Source organism: Euprymna scolopes, chromosome 38, assembly GCF_053919585.1.
Source record: "Euprymna scolopes isolate OS-2025 chromosome 38, ASM5391958v1, whole genome shotgun sequence".
Lineage (NCBI taxonomy): Eukaryota > Metazoa > Mollusca > Cephalopoda > Sepiida > Sepiolidae > Euprymna > Euprymna scolopes.
Window position 1 is genome coordinate 47,668,440 of NC_136519.1, and position 20,850 is coordinate 47,689,289.

The 20,850-nt window shown below is 37.7% G+C and overlaps 1 protein-coding gene and 1 pseudogene across 1 annotated transcript in view; one reads left to right on the top strand and one right to left on the bottom strand.

Moving 5' to 3' along the window:
- LOC145263137 (diacylglycerol kinase zeta-like) overlaps positions 1-20,850 on the top strand; it is a 1,403,365-nt gene that overhangs the window by 509,150 nt on the left and 873,365 nt on the right. The gene's annotated exons all lie outside the window — the stretch shown is intronic.
- Positions 3,321-3,498, bottom strand: LOC145263457 (U2 spliceosomal RNA; annotated as a pseudogene).

Consider the following 20,850-nt stretch of genomic DNA (forward strand, 5'->3'; position numbering starts at 1 on the left):
TTGGATATGAGAGCAGCTGAAAAGAAGGCAACCGATTTTGTTCAAATGCTACTTCGACGTAAACAAACCGACATGTGATGAAGCCATGTTGTTTCTCTCGATGCATCGTGAGCGAATGTGGATGTCGCTATAAAAACCCGAAGAGACAATGAAGGTTAAATATAGAATCGTGAAAAACAAGATGTGGTACTTGATTTCAGCTTCATGTTTTTTTGGGGGGAGGGGGGGGTTGTTTTCAAAAAACAAAGCCTTCATCAATAATAAACAAGAATTGTTTGCTTTTTTGTTGTTCTTTTTGTTGTTGTTGTTCTTTTTTTGTTGTTGTTTATATTACTCAGATTAATTAGTTTTTTGTTTGTTTGTTTGTTTGTTTGTCTTTCATTTCTCGTTTCATTCATACTACTTTCTGATGTTATATTAAAGAGAATCTATAATATACATCTCGCCTGTCTGTTTAAATGTATGTATGTATGTATGTATGTATGTGGTCATGGTCTGGTGTGGACGTGTGTTAAAAGCACACAGATGTCTTAGTGTCATACTGTGCTTCTCCCAGACAAATAAACCCCACGTGCACGTCGTGACCACTGCCACGCAGGCGGGGCTCTGATGAACGGCGAGTGTCCTTCGTCGTATAACTGGACCTCCACTGCCTTGTGGGCCAAGGTTCTTTTAAGCAAAGGCTAAGGGTGAGGTAACCCTGACAGAAACCTCCAGAGGAGCTTAGGCCCTGTAAGCTGCGGCATACATGACCCACCGGCGTGTGGAATATGCTCTGGTGCCCAGCAACCTAAGTCCCAGTCATGGATCAAAATGCATGATGGGTGGAGAGGGCTCCGTAAGCTGTGGTGAAGGCAACCTCTCTAGGAGAAGGAAAACCTTGATATAAAACCTGTGGCGACTGCTGCATCCAATGATGTTGACTTGCTCTTCTTTTTGGTTCAATGTGGCAGTTGTTCAGAGAATGGGATTTTCTCGGTGCAAAGTCTTTCCTCGCTATAAAAAGCTTCAAGCACAGGCATTACTTGATATGTAATGGAATAAACATTTTACCATAAGTGTTTATCTCTATAACAAAAAGACTGGCTGTAGCCTAAAATGGCAAACGGACACTCAATGAGGACTTATGCGGATATGGGTGTCAATGGAAATAAAGGCTCTGGAACATCCAAGGTATGGTCTGGCAGGTGTTCAGGACACCACAGCCTAGACCTGGTCATCAGCAGATGTGCAGGACTGTAAAAGGTTCATAGAAGTGACCGTCAGGCATGTGCTGTGCTCATGTTTGCCTCATTTGAGCCAGAGATGTATAAAGTAATTGTAATACTCGAGAACGAGTTTGCTGCCATTACGTATGTATGTATGTATGTATGTATGTATGTATGCATTCCTGTTGACAGTTGGGAGTCCCTAGCGTATGATCGCAAGCAGTGGAGGACACTGATATACAGGGGTGCAGAACACTATGAAGCAGCCAAAATAGACCGAGCGAAGCTTAAGAGAGCATGTAGGAAATACCAAACCTTGCCGCCCAACCAATCTCTGGATCTGTAAGGTGTGTGATCGGGCTCTGTTGTCTAAGGCAGGTTTTGTTAATCACATGAAAGCCCACGATAATACAGGTTCCACTGCTGTTAGTCTCATACAAATCAGTGAGCGTTTTCAGTGTCATGTCTGCTGGAGGGCATGCAGGTCGCTGGCAGGGCTAAAAAGTCATATTCGGGCACATGAACTTTTAGTGACTGAGGGAGTGGCTCTCGTCTGACAAGACGTTGTGCAATCATCATGTATGTATGTGTGTATGCCTAAAACTTTTGACAAAGGCAACAAATTTTCACGACATCAGTATCGTTTTAAAGCCCGACCCTTCAAACAACAAAATTGGCTAAAAACAATATTCCTTCACCCTAAACTTTTCTACAGGGAGGTGTTGCTTTTTCTCACCGATATTTTCGAAAGTCATCCCCTCTTTTCGATTGACTAACCTTAATTTAAACCTACGTCACTTCTGGTTTGGCAATGGGTGCAACAGCAAAGATGTCATGTTTTTTTTTTTTGTTTTCACGCTCTTTTTCTCCTTTGCGGCATGGGTTTGAGCCTGCCTGCCTATGACCACTTTTTTTTTTTGTTCAACACACACCTCCAAACACCCGGGCAACGCCGGGCATCCAGGCTAGTTTGAAATAAATATATATATATATATATATATATATATATATATATATATATATATATATATATATATATATATATCAGGTTAGTGCAAAAATAATGTCCTTTTTTTTTTTTTTTGACATTCATCTTGATGTCAAAAAACGACATATTTCTGTATTTTTTTCAATTATATTTCACCTTTTATTTATACCAATCCTTTAATTTATGAAGCTCAATGTAGCTACAGAGCATATAATAATAAATCACAAAAGACTATATTCCAAATTTCAAGATGTTGACTATCTTACAGTTTATTCCATTAAGTATGTTGATATACACAATTCTTGACAGCACCTGTTTTGTAGCACAAAATCATTTAATTATTATACGTATTTTGTAATCATGTAACTATTTTCTTTTAATGAATTGATAGGTAGTATTTCTGAGGAGTTAAGGGCAAAATAGATTCATTGATAGATATAATGATTAAATGAATGATTTTGTGCTACGGAACGGGTGCTGTCAAAAATTGTTCATGTCAACGTACTTAAAGGAATAAATTGTCAACATTTTGAAAATTTTGAAAGGAATAAATGGTCAACATTTTGAAAATTGGAATATTGACTTTTGTCATTTATTTGTTTTGAGGTACAAAAATTGTAAATACACTTAAACATGGTAGGTAGAAACCTCACAAGAGCTCATATATATATATATATATATATATATATATATATATATATATATATATATATATATATATATATACGTGTGTATTATTTGTTTTTGCGATACGTTTTGAATGAATTCAATTATTTACGAAAGTGCATTTTGACCTAAATTCGAGTTGGGAATAATTTTCCCTTTAACCAATGGGGAGCGGTGTATATATATATATATATATATATTGTTTTTAAAATATAACAAGGCCGATAGCCATTAGTTGTGTGCTCTCGTGTAATGAATGAATGTGTGAATGTAGGATTGACCTGAAATTCTTAAAGCTAAACTAAAATGACCGAAAAATGGGCTGAAATGACTTAAATAAATAAAAAGTAAATGACTTAGAATGACTTTAATGAACTTAAGGATGAATTGAATGACCTTAAGAATGACTGTAATGCTTAAAAAGTAACTGGAATCCTTCAAAAACAACTTGAATGATCTGGAGAATGACTTGAATGGCTTTGAGACTGACTGGTTGTAAAGTCGGTGATCATTTTACATTAAATTAATACAGAAAAGTGATCCCCCACTTTATATCACAAAATTACAAACATAAGTACAGCATGTAGTAAGAACAGATACTACACTTTGATCTTGGCCTGAAGGCCAAGAAAAGTGGGGGTATTTATTTGCTCCCCCATCGAGCAAATTAGGCACAAGGCCGATTTTTAATGTGAGGAGTGAAGGGGAAATGGGGACCAACTCTCCGGGGAGTAGGGGAGCTGGATAGTTACAATTGGTATAAAGGGTTGCCCCTACATTGACCAAGGTCTTATATGTGGCGTTGCCCCCACATATGGTCTTTGCTTGCAGTATCTGCCGAAACAGATACTACACTTTGATCTGGGCCAAAAGGGGCAAAAAAAGCTTAAAAAGCTAAGAACAGCATCTATTAAGAACAGACCTTTGATCTTAACCAAAAAGGCCAAGCGCAAAAGTGTTACGGACAGACCGACCGATGGAGTGACTTATAGAGTCGCTTGCGCGCGACTAATTATCCACTGGTGCAAAAATAATGTCGTTTTTGACATGAAGTTGAACGTCAACAAACATTATTTTTGCACCAACCTATTACATATATTCCATGATTCTTGGGGGGGGGTACAGAATTTAGATATTGTAATAATGAAGGGAAGGCTTTTATAATTCATGATTAACAGTAAAATACGTAAAACATGTTTTAAAAAAATAAAAGAAGTGCGAAGAAGAGGAAAGAAAAATAAAAAAGAAGAGTCAGCTGACCGGTTTCGTCCTCGCTTTCTCAAAGCTGTATCTAGGGATTTAAAAAGGGAAATAAAAAATATGTACATTATTAAAGTAAGGTTGCGTTTTGTTTATGGGTGGCAAAAAAATAAATAAATAAATAAATAACTAAAATAAAATAAAAACAAAAAAATCAACAACAACAAAAAAATAAAAACAAAAAAAAATAAATAAATAAAATAAAATAAAAACAAAAAAAAATAAAAAAAAATAAATAAAAATAAAAATAACAGGGGAGCAATTAAAATAAAGCAACGTTATGATATTTTTCGAAGATCCTAAAGGTTAATCACACTCAAAGTCGAGAGACATTCTCTATGTTTACAGACAGAATGCCTCCTCAACCAAAGATGAATAGTCTCGAAGATCTTTAGGTGGAATGTTGAGTGAGCACGACTCAGAATTGAAAATGAGTTCGTGCTGAAGTTCGCTGCACATGACGATTGTTTAATGAGATGGTCAGTTATTGAAGACCCGTATGTGTTGGCAAGTACGTCCGATGTTCGGTATGTCCCATTTCTGATTTTGCTAGGTATGTGCTGTTGGACTCTCCCATCCAATCTCAATGTTGTTCAACCCACATAGCTGGCACCGCAATTACACTCAAAATTGTAAATTACATTACTAATATGATGGGGAGGGGGGAGTAGAACATCTTTTCGAGAGGACGACATTAACGCAACACGTACATTTGAAGCAAAGTAACATTTTTGAACTGTTGAACTGATTTGTTAGGCGTATTTCTCACTTACTGTCCCCAACCACGGTAAATGAAAATATATTAAACATTTAGTCATAGTTTGAACTTAAGTTTCAGCAAACTCGGTTATTTTTCTTTGCATAACTGACCTAACTACATCAAGAGGGTACACATTCTTGGATATAGGATATCAGTAATTATTTTAAATTCCTTATCCAATTTTGAACAAATTATAAAGGCGCGATGTGTTAGGGTTCATATTAAATTGATCTTACGTTGGAGGGGAGCGCAGAATGAATCCCAGCGTGTATACAGTCCCGTTCCCGTAAATGTAGATTTGGGCTTCCTTTCTTTTCTTTTCTTTTCTTTTTTCTACGTCTTCGTTTTTTTGCTTGTTTTTTTTCTTTCTTTCTTTTTATCTTATGTCTTTGGGTTTTTTCTACGTTTCTTTTTTCTACGTTTCTTTTTTCTATGTTTCTTTTTTCTATGTTTTTTTTTCTACGTTTCTTTTTTCTATGTTTTTGTTTTTCTACGTTTCTTTTTTCTATGTTTTTGTTTTTCTACGTTTCTTTTTTCTATGTTTTTGTTTTTCTACGTTTTTGTTTCTACGTTTTTTTGTTTCTTTGTTTGTCTTTGTGTTTTTTCTTTTTCTTTCTTTTTTATCCTGTTTATTTATTTATTTATTTATTCAATAATTTCTTTAGTTTACTATTGATCAAACACCAAATAGGGAAAGTAGGATGTTGCAGATACCCTCAGATTTTAGTTAAGTAACTTATTTTTAAAAAAAATATGTTTTGGATTATTATATTGATTATTATGCACCAAATGATGGGTCGAGGTTGTCGCGACGCCCTCTCTACCTACTAACATTTTTATTTATTGAATATTATTTTTTAAAAGCCCGATTAATATCGATTAAGCACAAGATTTTCCGATTATTTACGTGTGCTGGTTCACTCGTATATGTAACATTATTATAAATCGAAACCTCAAGATTCGAACCGAACATTTATTCATATTTTTTTAGTCTGAATCCCCACCTCCCCCCAAAAAACCCCAAAAAACAAAACAACAAACGATGCTTATTTATATTGACACTTATAGTGGCAATTAAAAGTAATAAAATACAGAAAAGTCTGTATGATGTAATGTAATGAAGATGGAATATTCCAAAAATCATGTAATTTGATCAAGTAGTTTTTTTCTTTTAGTCAAGAAAATCAATTTTTACGACTAAGCGAGTCGTAGTGTTTTCATCCGCCATGATTAAATCCGATGGAAGAAAAAAAGGAGAGACAACTCAAATCGAAGGTGATAGGTGAAAAACTCAGCTTACGTTCAATGCAGTTTAGTAGTTTAGTAGTAAAATCGCTAAAAATCGTAAATTTTGATTTTCTGAGTTTTAACTAAAACTACTTAATCGATTTTCGGAATTTCAAATCTTCGTTCTGTAACGAGTACATACATCATAAAGAATTTTCTGTATTTTCTTTACTCTTAATCACCGCCATAAGCGACAATCAAAATAAACACCAAATTATCTAATTGTTGGGATGGCACCCCTACAAATTTTGATGATGGGCTATTCCTGTCGTCACTTCCGATAACCAGTCTCTGCTGTCGCGTAGTCTGGACCTGGCATGAAAATAACGGAAAAGCAGAGACAAACTCGCAACATCTCTTCTGTGAGAAAGAGGTTGCAGGGAAGAGAAAAGAGCATCTCTTTCGAGGCTACGAAGTCTATTTTGAACTCTATCAAGGCAGGATACGTCCTTTCTAGCAGTTCCTGCCCAGATGTGGCAACAGTACTCCATCCTTGGACGTACCTGGCTCTTATATAGATAGAGAATTGCATCAGCAGTGGGATATTTACTGGATCGATAAAAGGATCCCACCATTTTTCCAGCGGCCTTGGCAACGGATTTAATGTACGTGATCCATTTCAGATCGGGAGTAAAGGTCAAGCCCAGAAGCTTGTCAAAACATGAGGCCTCCCCAAGACGAAAGCCATTCATTTCAATTGGTGCCAGATAGGGATCAGAGCATTGATGATGTAAAGATAAAAGCTTGGTTTTAGATGCATTAAAAGTAACAAGCCACCTCTTTCCCCATTGTACCACTTGCTCAGGATCAGAGGAGAAAGAATCGGAGAGAAGTTGATCGTTTACGGTCTTAGATGTGCTACAATAGATGGTAGTGTCATCAGCATAAATGTCCATGAATTATGTAAGGATGTGATTTGGAAGATCATTAATGTAGATCAGGAAGAGAGTTGGGCCCAGGATGGACCCCTGAGGGACTCCAGCATTAATACTGTGAGCTTCTGATTTCTGCCCATCAACCACTACTTTTATGAACCTATCAGAGAGAAATGATTTAATAATTGAGAAGACATTTCCAGCTATACCGTAGCTGGAGAGCTTGTGAAGTAAAGTGCCATACACTATCAAAGGCCTTTGATATGTGAAGAGCAATTGCCCTAGAAAGGTAGCCTCTGCCAAGAGATTCGCTAATCCTATGAGATATAACTGTAAGCACATCTGCTGTAGATCTAACAGAACAAACGATATTGCATGTCACTAAGAAGGTTATTTTTGCTGAGATGGTTGATTACTTTTCAATTTAACACAGAATTCCAGAAACTTACTCGTGCGTGACACACAGGAGACTTATTGGCTTGTACTGAGGGGGTGATGAGCGATCACCTGAATTCTTAAATACAGGGCATACTGATGAGATTTTCCAGGGTGATCGGAAGCAATTCTCCTTAAGACAACGTTTAAACAGTTTTGTAAGTATGGGCGCAAGTTCTGGTTGAAGTTTTTGAGTACTATAATGGAATACCATCAGGGCCGGTTGTTTTACTGGAGTCCATGTTTTTGATTAGCTTGACCACATCATGTACAGATATTTGTATATCACATTGTGTGTTTTCTGATACAGGAGGAAATATTGGAGGTTGGCGGCCTTGGTCGCAAAGGGTAGAATTACCTGCAAAGTTCTTGGAAAAGAGTTTGACTTTGTCTGATGCTGACGAGATTGCCTCAGGTCCATTGATAATAGTTGGAACAGAGCACACGCTTCTGTTCAGGATTCTGTTTGCTATTTGCCAAAACTGGTCGGAACCAAGCCGCTGGTCAGCTACTTTGAACTTGATAGACTGAGCATATAGCTCTCTTGCATTCTTTATTACTTTTTTACAGTAGTTGCTAGCAGTCCTGAAAGCGGCTTTAGTCTCAGTACATCTATTATGTTGGAAGCAATAGAAAAGGCGATTTCTGTGTGCAATGGCAGCAGCACATTCTGGAGAGAACCATAGCTGGCTGTTAGGTTTTTGCTGGAATTTTTCGAGGGTATGAAACAGTCTATACCTACAATTAACCATTCTGTTAGGTCTGATACTATAGAGGACACATCCTTTTTAAAGATGGAATGCAGAGGTAGATCTGATATAAATGTACGGAAACTATCCCATTCAGCCATAGAGTATCAATATTCTGTACATCTGACGACTTATTACATTTCATTTTTATCTTAACTGATACAACAGAGTGGTCGGAAGATCCAAGTGGAGACAGAACGGAAGCTGAAAACGGTTCAGGGCTAGTTATGAGGAAAAGGTCTAGGAGATTTGCATACTGGCCGTCAGTATTGGGCACACGGGTGGGTTCGTGAACAATCTGAGTGAGGTCATAAGCAATGGAGAAATTATGACAGAACCTTCCCTCATCAGATGTCTTGTTTGAGTGAGTTAACCATTCCACATTGTGAACATTGAAGTCTCCGCAAACATGAATATTAGCTGAAGGATAAGCGGATAGGATGTAAATTTTCTCAGATATGCTTTTAAAAATAGTAACTCCGCTGTTGAGGGGGTGATCGAGAGACAAATATAAATGCAGCAGTTTGAGCAAGTGCAACCCGGAAGCACATATAGGGTAAGTTAGGATCTTTTCTGGAGATGTCCCTGAAAGCCATCTTTAATATAGGCACATATTCCATGCCCATGGCGATCTGGGGGGTCAGATTTGAAAGTTAAATTAGAGTATCCTTTAATTATGAACTCATCTAGGGAAATAGTCTGTCCAATGTCAGTTTCACTTAGAAATAATATGTCTTGTTTAGTCTCCTGTAATTGGATTTCAACCTCTGGAAGGTTAGAACGTAGACCCCTGATGTTCAAGAAGGAAACATGGTAGTGGGAGTCTACATTAGAAGTTGGAGATCCGGGTTTAATCGTGTATTTTTTCTTGAAACTTTTCATGATGGAGTTTTGCGATTTGTGGACTTGGTCGACAGACTTGCTTGAAGCAGAGCAGAGAGGGAAAGTAAGAGAGAAATAGAAATGAAGAAATACTTTTTTGTGGCACATGAAAAGGTAAAGCCGTAATAATTACTCACTAATATGGTATGGAGAGCCCCCACCAGAAGCTACTACATGGTCCAGAAGCCATTCACCAAATGGCGATACAGCAGCCCCAATACTTTGCACCTGCTGATAGGACAGCCTCCTTAGTGGATAATCCAAGGTTCGGGTCCCTGACTATCAGGCAGATAATGTCAGCCCAGATAAAACATTTACCTCCAGCACCTTTACTAGTGACATGGCTACAAGGATAGACATAGAAACATAAAATTTCCACATCTCTGGTGGCTGTTGACGCAAAATACTGCCAAGCTTGTGTTGCATGTCTGATATCCTGCATAACCTCTTGTTCAGCTCCCCCTCACCTAACTGAAACTCTTTAAAAACATGATGACACTAAAAAAAAAAAAATAAGCTTAAACCAGGCCTAGGGACAAACAAATTCAACTTGCCTCCTCCCTTGAGGCTTGCATTTACAAACATCCGTGGGCTTAGAACTAATTTAGCTGATGTTGAAGCATTTCTCCTAACAAATACCCCGGATATCTTAGCACTAAGCGAGACTAACCTACACTCCTCCTTCCCCTCTAACTACTTTAACATGCCTGGCTATCTCCCACTCTGCCGTAAGGACTCTGACAGACATATGCACGGACTTGGAGTCTACATTCGTAATACCCTCCCCCTGACTAGAGAAACAAACCTAGAAACGGACGATCAAGCCTTTATGTGCTTTCAACTAAACATACAACACAACATTAGCTACTTTTAATTTCTCTACCGCTCTCCCTCGACCCAGGACTGCACCATAATAAACAGTCTCTGACAGTATAGACACAGCACTCTCCCTTGACACTAGCGCCCAAGTCCATGTATTTGGTGACTTTAATGTTCACCACAAAAACTGGCTTGGATTCTCTACTCACACAGATACAGCGGGCAGCACAACACATAGTTTTGCTATATCTCACTCCCTATCACAAATGGTTACGTTTCCAACCCGTTTCCCTGACCAGCAAGAACAACAAGCATCACTTCTAGATCTGTTTCTGACTACAGTTCCCGAGGATTGTACAACAAATGCTGACAGCCCACTCGGGAACGCAGACCATGCAGTGATAATGGTAGAAATCGCCCTAAATTCTAGACCCAAAACTGAAGAGCCAGTGCTCAAAACAACGAGATATTATAAAAAGGCTGACTGGAAAGCCATCAGAGATTTTATCAGAGATGCCCCATGGGGAAATTTTTTTTCTCTTCCTGCCGAACAGTGCGCAAATGAGACCACTGAATGGTTCAAAACAGCAATGGAAGCACATGTTCCCGTGCGAAAACTTTATAGCAAGCCCCACTCTCCCCAATGGTTTACTTCAACTTGCGCAACTGCCATTGCTCAAAGGCAGCATGCATACCGCAGATTTAACTGACATAAGTCCAGTTCAAACAAACAGAAGTACATAGAAGCTAGAAGTAACGTTAAGAAAGAAATAGCGACAGCCAAGAGAGAATTTACTGAAACCACTAAAAAACGCATCGAAGCACAAAAATTAGGAAATCGTGACTTCTGGAAAATCTACAACAGTGTAGTAAATAATGGGCAATCAACAATTCCCCCACTAACCAACAATCACGAGGTTGTTTGCTCAGCAACCGACAAAACTAATATGCTTGCCAGCCGGTTTGCCTCGAACTCCACACTGGACCCTTCCAACCACCCCCTGCCTGACTTTCCATTGCGGACAGATGCCACGCTAGACAATCTAAAAATCACCCCTGCTCAGGTACATGCTATCATAAAAAATCTTGACACTTCAAAAGCATGTGGACCTGATCTCATCCCAGCTGTGCTATTAAAAAAGTGCTCAGCCGAAGTAGCACCAGTTCTCTCCAAACTCTACAACAAATGCCTTAATGAATCATGCTTTCCGGGCTGTTGAAAAACTGCTTCTGTGATACCAATATTCAAGAATTCTGGCGAAAGAACTCACCCATCAAATTATCGCCCCATTAGCCTCCTCCCACTTTTCGCCAAAATATTTGAGACCATAATTAACCATGCTCTACTCCGGCACCTTACAGATGACTGACAAACAATATGGATTTAGACAAGCCCGTTCCACAGCTGACATCCTCACTGTAATCTCTGAACGTATATACCATTCACTGGACAAAGCGGGGGAGGGCAGAGCGGTAGCTCTAGATATATCTAAGGCTTTTGACAGGGTATGGCACAAGGGTCTCCTCAGGAAAATTAAATCATACAGTATCACTGGTAGAATACTTAGCATAATGAAATCCTTCTTAGATAAGAGAAAAATCCAGGTTGTCCTATCTAAACAGTGTGATATAAATGCGGGAGTGCCTCAGGGGTCTATTCTTGGACCTCTATTGTTCCTGATATTTATTAATGACCTCCCCGACAAAACTGCCACTGAGATGGGTATATATGCTGATGACACTACACTCTATAACAGGCATGACAGGAAAACAAATGAACACATATCTAAAGAAATGGCAAAAACACTAGAGGATGACCTCCAATCTGTAATGGAATAGGGGCATAAATGGATGGTCACATTCAATGCTGCCAAAACCAAACTGGTTTCCTTCAATAACTACAAGAAACCTTCTCTGCCATCAATAGCAATGGCCAGTGACTCCCTGTCTGAGAGTACATCATTCAAACTGCTTGGCCTAACGTTCACAGGAAACATGAGCTGGAACAATTATATCGAAAACATTGCCAGGGCCGCTGCAAAAAAGGTAGGCTCTCTCTACTGTTCTAGAAAACTACTGACACCTGAAAGTATCCTGTACCTCTATAAGGCCACCATTCGCCCATGTATGGAGTATTGTTGTCACATCTGCGCTGGTGCGTCTACTACTAGTCTCTCACTCCTAGACAAGGTTCAAAAAAGAGTCGCCAATCTGATAGGCCCTGAACTGGCATCTAAGCTTCAGCCTCTGTCCCATCGACGAAATGTTGCATCCCTCTGCTTGTTCTACAAGTATTTTAATGGTGAATGCTCTGACGAACTGCAGACACTTGTGCCCCCACGACGCAGACACCCCCGACAAACCCGACAGGCAGCTAAATCCCACCCCCACACAGTAGAGATCCCTAGATGTAAAAGATCTTTCTACTTCAGTAGTTTCTTCCCCAGAACCGCTAGACTCTGGAATTCCATTCCAGGATCCTGCTTCCCTAACTGTACTGACATACAGAAGTTCAAGTGCAACGTGAACCGACATCTTGCTGCCCAAATCCCTACATAGTGCCCCAGTAGTTGCTGACCCTGATAGTAGCCTCCTACACCTGATTGGCAATGTGCCTTGTTTGGGGTGAAAATGTAAAAAAAAAAAAGAAAAAAAAAGAAAAGAAACCTAGAATACAACTTTTTCTTCTCCCTTTGTGAGAAAAATCACTCATTAAAAATGAGGACTGAAGGACAAGTAAAGAGAAGTGAGAGTAACGGGAGCTTCTGATAACGCATCCACAATGCATTATCTACTCTCCACCAATATATATATATATATATATATATATATATATAATTTTGAACAAATTAAACATTAAAACTTTATGGACTTTCCCATTATATAAAAAGGGAGGGCAATATGCTTTATATAAAGGGAGGATATGATTAAAGAAAATTAGAAGGTTCTACATATAGACACTGGCGATAGGAACTGACCAATCAAATGGAGTCACGTTCTGCTACCAACCAATCAGAAATCGGGATTGCTCCATAAAAATATTGAATGTTATAGAATTCCTGCAGATTTTGTCCTACAAAATCTTTAAGTCCAGGCCTCCTCAGATTCGCTACCCATCGAAAATTCTCCTGAAATTAGACATGGCTAAAATTTATTCAAAATATTAATCGATTAATGCATGTGCAAGAATTATATTTGAAAAAAAAAAATCTGCTTTTGTACAAACTTCGGTTCTAAGCGATGCAGTTATAAAAGCGACTTCTATTATACAAAGACGTTTGACTGGAAGATACCAGTCAAGGATCCGCTGGTGCTAGCAGATCAGGCTGTTTGAAGATACTGGCTTCCTGACCTAAAATGCGCCAAACATTAATGCTATTTTTTCTTCCTTTCCATTAGCAAAACTCAATCATGTTCTGCAAAATACAAAAAAGATTTCCTCCACAACACAACCAAAGCAAAACACTATGGATATCTGAAGATATCAAGAACTTAAAGTATAAAAACTTTTACCAAAATGATTTGGCATTAAATAACTGAGAAGGATTGATATTCTGTAAAACCAAACTAAACTAATCAAGGATCTATGCTGGACAATCAGTCTGGAATAAATTGGGCCATTTTGGTGGTTTTTCATCTGTCAGGCTGAATTATTGGTTCTGGGTGGTTCTATGAGGGGCGTGCAATAAGTAATGCCCCTGACCCACTTTCAGTTGTCTGATCTAGATGAAATTTTGCATGTGCAATGACCTATATCTCTATGAGTTATGTGGCAAATTACAGCTCTGAAATAATTGTGGTTTCTGTTTACAGGTGTTTGAACTGAGTCAGGTGTGAAATGGAGCCTGTTGAATGTCGAGCAGTGATCCGGTTTTTGTATTTGAAAGGACGCACACCACAGGAGACTTTTGATGAAATGAAAGAAACTTATGGTGATAATGCCCCATCATATGACCTTGTAAAACGCTGTCATCATGAATTCAAACATGGCCGGAAGTCTGTGGAAACAGCTCCCAGACCTGGTTGCCCCCTTCTGCCATTGATGAGGCATCTGTCCATCAAGTTGAGGCTGCCATTTTAGAAGATCAGCGCATTACTATTCGCCAAATAGCCCAAGATGTCAAGATTAGTACAGGGTCTGTGGAAACTATCATTCATGACCATTTGCATATACATAAGGTGTCTGCCAGATGGATTTCTAGGTTGCTCACACCATTCCAGAGGTGAGAACGCGTCTAGTGCTCAAGGATGAATTTGGAGATGTGCCAAGAAGATGAGTCAAAATTTTTCAAAAGACTGATTACACAGGATGAAACCTGGGTCCATCACTATGATCCAGAGACCAAAGCCCAGCCAATGCAGTGGAAGCACTTGGACTCACCAACTCCAAAGAAGGCAAGGGTGCAGCCTTCCGCTGGCAAGGTCATGCTCACAGTCTTCTGGGACCAGGATGGAGTAGTGATGACAGATTTCCTGACAAAGGGTACCACAATTACAGGAGCCTATTATGCTTCACTTTTGAGGAAATTAAGGGAAGCTATCAAAATCAAGAGACGGGGCAAGATCAACAAAGGTACCCTCCTCCTGCAGGACAACGCTCCGGTCCACAACTTGCATGTCGCCAGATTAGAAGCACGGGTGTGTGGTTATGAAATCCTTCCCCAGCCTCCCTACTCTCCTGACCTTGCACCCTCTGACTTTCACCTCTTCCCAGCCATGAAGTTGTTTTTGAAAGGAAAGCATTTCCCAGATGATGCAGCCTTGATTTCTGAAGTCATGCCGTGGTTGGAGGACCACACTGGGGTGTTCTACAAAAACGGTCTCCAGAGCTGCATCGAACGATGGGAGAAATGCATAACTCTGGGTGGTTCCTATGTAGAGAAAGACTAATAACTGTGCCAAGTTTCGTTGCTCTACTGCTATGCGAAGTGGGTCAGGCACATTACTTATTGCACGCCCCTCGTATCTTTTCAAACCTTGTCTTTCCTCTTTGAGGATGAGCTTGTTTATTATAAACTGCCTGAGGTGCCCCACTCAGATAATGCTGACTGGATTACCCAGGCAATTTTTCATAGGCTGGAGTACTTCTTTGATTGCAATGCTGGCTTGATTCTCCCCTACCTTCCAGCTTGTGCCATATTTTCCAACAGTGAAGTAAATATTCTGTGACAAAAGATGCAAAAGATAGTGGTTATGTGATCCTGCACTCACTTAACGACCGCATATCAAAATTAGCTTTTGCTCGAAATCACTTTTTACACATGAAGTAAAGATCCTTCTTTTCAATTCAATGACTCGAAATTTCAGCAATCAAACAGTGGGGCCCAAACGATAATCCCTACTATCATATAAAAGTTACTTTGTGTGTGTATGTGTGTGTGAGTTCTTTCCTCATAGGCTCAGCCGTTTCGGAACCTATCTTTTGAAAATTTCACACGGAGCTAATGTCTGGCAGTGTTCTTAGATATGTTTTGTACAGAAATTCATCTGATAAGAATCGAAAATCGAAAAAAAAAAAGAATACAATCTTAAAAATAGTGTTTCTCTCTTAGAGATAAAAAAAAAAAAGAATTTTTACAGGGAAATATGTTACGTTACACCAGCCAAGGGAAATCATAAAATCTCAGCAAATCATTTCTTCTTAAAAAAAAAAAAACTATTGTTATCTGGAGATACACGCTCAGTGGTAAAGCATTTGACTACAGATCAAATGATCCCCTGTTCGAGCCCGGTGGTACCTCGCTATTTTATTTTAATTTTTTCTTATTAATGAGACTGAATTTGATGAACGACATTATCATTATTATTTATTTTTCTTTCCTTTTTTTTTGCGAATTAGTGCATTGTAATATATAACAAGAATAAAAAAAAAAGGATATAGGGATGGTATGCCAAAAAGTATGCAAACAAGATAGCTATGAATGGCTAGGCACATGGAAATAGAATTGCATCCAAAGTATAGCCCTATAGCTTTTCTCCAATCTTCATTCCGTGCCATCATTACGGTTGTAAAAAGCTATAGGGCTATACTTTGGATGCAATTCTATTTCCATGTGCCTAGCCATTCATAGCTATCTTGTTTGTATACTTTTTGGCATACCATCCCTATATCCTTTTGCATTTCCAATGCTTTTTTATTCTTGTTAATTAGTATTTTTACTTACAGTCTTATTTTTAAACTTACATTCATGATAGTATTGTCTTTTTTAGGAGGCGGCTCATTGCCGCCTCCATTAGTAGCAGGTCGCTTCCTGCTGGGTTTTAGGTCTTTGGGTTTTGGGCCTTAGGAGTTGCCTCTTGGTCCTCCATCGGTTCTATATTACATAGAGAGTGCTACCGCCTCTCTGATAAAACAGTTAGAGTATTATAAAGTTCTAAAATGTTCATACCTTCACTATTAAATTTTTCTTGGTTCATTCTTTGGCGTTTTGGCAAAGATTTGGCAGTTTTTGATATTTATATTTATAATAGTTTGTGCATGAGGCAGCTTTTTTCCCCTTGGGATCCCTGTTATACCGTGTTTTTGAGTCAGCACGTGAGGCAGCCTTCTTTTTTTCTGGTTCTTTGTTATAAAGAGCACGTGAGGCAGCTTTTTTCCCCTCGGGATCCCTGTTATACCGTGCTTTTGAGTCAGCACGTGAGGCAGCCTTCTTTTTTTCTGGTTCTTTGTTATAAAGAGCACGTGAGGCAGCTTTTTTCTCCTCAGAATCCCTGTTATACCGTGCTTTTGAGTCAGCACGTGAGGCAGCCTTCTTTTTTTCTGGTTCTTTGTTATGAAGAGCACGTGAGGCAGTTTTTTTCCCCTCGGGATCCCTGTTATACCGTGCTTTTGAGTCAGCACGTGAGGCAGCCTTCTTTTTTTCTGGTTCTTTGTTATAAAGAGCACGTGAGGCAGCTTTTTTCTCCTCAGAATCCCTGTTATACCGTGCTTTTGAGTCAGCACGTGAGGCAGCCTTCTTTTCCTCAGGATTTGCATGATACTTAATTTTTATTATTTCAGCATTTTTTTGATAGTATTCTTTTTGCTCAGATAATACCTTGACTTTGTTTTTTTCATAGTCTATATTTCTCTGAGCTTTTTTACTACGTGCTGACTTTGGCATTTTTTATTAAATGTAAACATATAACACTTATGTGTATCTTACTATAATATCACTTATCTTATAGCAAGACAACTCTCGTAGAATTGAGATACTGCCCCGTCACCAATAGTTAAAGTGTGGAACGGTATATACACCAATAGTGTAGTTGTTATCTTTATATGAAGTCCTAATCAGTGGCAGTGTGAGGTTACTTGGTTAATTTATTGTAGTTTATTTTAGAAAACTTACTTGTTTTTATTAGTAGATTGTGTATAGTAGCCACAATATCTAGTTATTTTTGTGGCTAGGGCTTGGATTTTGATTCTTTTTGGTCAGCTTCCAGTGAGTTCTTAGAAGATGACTTTCTTGCAGTTTCTTTTGCGGTTAATTTAACTTATTTCCTTTGGCGTTTGGTGAGTTCTTAGAAGAACTGGTCTGATCTACTTTTCTTAGCGAGCGAAGAGATTCAGCTGCATTTAACAATGGTTGCTATAGTGTATTTTTGCGCATGCGTGAGAATTTCAAGTTTCCTCCTTATTTTTCAATAGTTTGACAGTAGTCATGTGCCTTTCTGCCAAGAGCGACAGACGTCAGTGTTAGCCGTGATCGTCTAGAGGTTAGGACCCCACGTTGTGGCCGTGCTAACCTAGGTTCGAATCCTGGTCACAGCATTGACATTTTGTACATATTTTACAGTCCAAAATCTGAAGAATTATTTGTTTTTATAACATTGTTTTTTGACGTCGTACTTGCTGATAGGTTACTCTTATAACAATTTTGATCAACTGAGATAAAGATTTCGTGGTTTCATTAACGCTGGTGGGTTACTGTTTAAAGAAAAAACCTTAACGTTCACCTCAAATATTCAGCGTCCAAGAAATATAGGCCACTGGCAAACTGGAACGTCTGTGAGCATCCGGTGTATTATTTGGAGCTGTCCCTTTTGAGAGAAGTTCCGTGTTCGAAGTGGTCTGTCTACATTGGGTATATAGTGTTTAAAACTTGTTATTACACGTAATCTTATTTAATTATGGAGTTAGCTAAAAAGCGATGGGTCACTGCACTTCTCTGTGTAAAGAGCAGTCGATTGATGCTTGAACTGTTGTCAGAGACCGTTCGTACACCGAGATACATCGTCTCAAAAGAAAGAAGAAAGCAGAAGAAGAAAGAAGAACAATTGGTCATTTTTGTACACCTTTTTTTTTTTTGCTCTCTTTTGACATTTTAACCGACGTTCTGACACTCGCTGGATTCGTAAGACGCTTCTCTGTAAGAATATGTGCTTTTTGAAACTTATAAGTTGATTTTAGTTGAGATTTGGATAGTTTTGTTTTGTAGGCGTATATAGGCGTGTACAGGCCATCCCTATAGAGAGAGTGCTACCGCCTCTCTGATAATCAATAGAAGACTGATTCTATAATGATACAGATATAATCTACATGGATTAAAATATCATGTTTAAGCGTATTTTACGACTTGTTGTCCAGCTTATAATAAAATACAACTGTCTGCTAACGCCTTTAGGAACTAGGAAGAACAAATATTCTCAACTCATTAACACAAAAAGCAACACATATTGCTATTTTTATACAATGTAGATACGTTTGTAACTCATATGTAGTCATCATGCTAACACCCGGCTAATAAAATATATTAGTGATGTAAAATAACGATGCTGGATGAAATCCTGTCTGATTCTATGATGCGATAACGTTAAAAAGAGGCAGAGTTTTTGCAACATCTCTAACATCATAGCCACAATTATAGTGCATATAATTCTAAAAAAAATACTTCTGTTATATCTATATAATTATAAAAGTCTATTGCCCGTCCAGGCGCCCTTGCTTGCTTGCTTGCGTCTTGACTTCGACGATCAGGCGATTCCATCTTTTAAAAAATGGATAGCAGGGGTGAAATCACACACACACACACACACACACACACATATATATATACTGGATTTGCATACCAGTAGATATATTTCATCACTTATATATATATATATATATATATATATATATATATATATATATATATATATATATATATAAAATATTACACTTCAGAATAATGAAATGAAATATATCTACTGGTATGCAAATCCAGTGATTTTCGATGAATAAGTATTGGAAACTCATGGGTTAAGAGAATAGATTTATTCACTTGTATTCTTTGTATTCAAACAATAAATAAATTCTATATTTGAAGATTAACCTTTTCAAATCATAAAATTTAAATATCTAAATATATATATATATATATATATATATATATATATATACATACACACACACACACATATATATATATATTTATATATATATACACATACACACACACACACATATATAAATATATATATATATATATATATATATATATATATATGAACAAATGATTAATAAAACATGTTAAAAGACATCTTGAAAAAGAGTTAAAAACGTATTTAATTTTAAAAAAGGAAGCACAAGATAAGTGGATAGTCCTTAATCCGCGGAATTTCGAAGAAGTACTCTCTTTCTCATCAGAGGGCAGGAATTAGCAAAATGCAGGATCGGATTTTGCATATAAAAGTATTTAATGAAACTACAAGTAAGTCACAGATCTTACTTGGTTAAAAAAAAAGGTGAGGTTAGGGGAATAGGAGGTAAAAGAAAAATGCTAAAAAGATTTCACATGAATGGATAGTCCAGTGAAGGGTAAAAATCCAAAAATGGTAAATCCAAAACGGTCGAATTTAAAATATATATATATATATATATATATATATATATATATATATAGGCACACACACACACACACACACACACACACACACACACATATATATATATATATATATATATATATATATATATATATATATATATAGTAGAACCTCGGGATATGAAAGAAAAATGTTTATAAGGTCATCTGTAACAAAAGTTTGATTTTGATTTTTAGATTGGGCTAGTATTTGGGAGAGATGGAAGAAAAATCATGTTATATATCGATATCTCCATTTAGTCTCGCAAGACAAAGGATACCCCTGTAGAGGCAGCTGCTCATGAGGCAAGGGTTACGCAATCCTCTACCCCACCTCTCCTGAATCAGCAGTGGCAAGTAGAAGTCCAGGACGACTGAAAACAATGCCGAGATAAGCGGAGAGCACATACAGCAACTGGAAGTCCCAAATGGTCACCCATTTAGTCCTGATCAGGTTCAATGTCGCTTATCTTTGGTGATGCAATGGGAACCTGTGTGTGAACGTGATTATGCCGTATATGTGTGTTATAGGGTCAACTGTAACAAAAGTCTGATTTGCATACATGTTTGTGGGCATTAATTGCTTAGCTATGAGTGATTTTCAATCAGAGTTTATAGAATCAAGAGTCTGTTGGCTGTGGTGAATGTATGCGCTCTCTAGAGTGCCATTTTATTTGCGTTATGGTATGTTTTTCTGATGTCAATGGAAATGGAGGGATGTTAACTAATAGTTGTTTTTTGTTGTTGTTGTTGTTTTTTTTTTTTTTTTGGTTGCATAGAAATACGTTCTTTGACAGCTGCATTGATTTCACGTGTCAGTTTTTTTTTTTTTTTTTTTAGTTTGATGAGAGCTTTGAACTTTAACGACTTGCTACTTTAATTTTGTTATTTTATTTATTTTATTATATTTTATTAATATATCGGATTCACTTCCTTCGTCTATTAGACTTATTTCTAAAGAAGTCAAGTCCGGGAGCAATAACTTTAAAACTAGCTTAAAAGTGTAGCGCAGTTGACGAGAGTAATTTAATAAATTTGAAATTTCTTTGAAAAAAAATAAAAGGAAAACACATTTTTGTTTCAACCATTTTTTT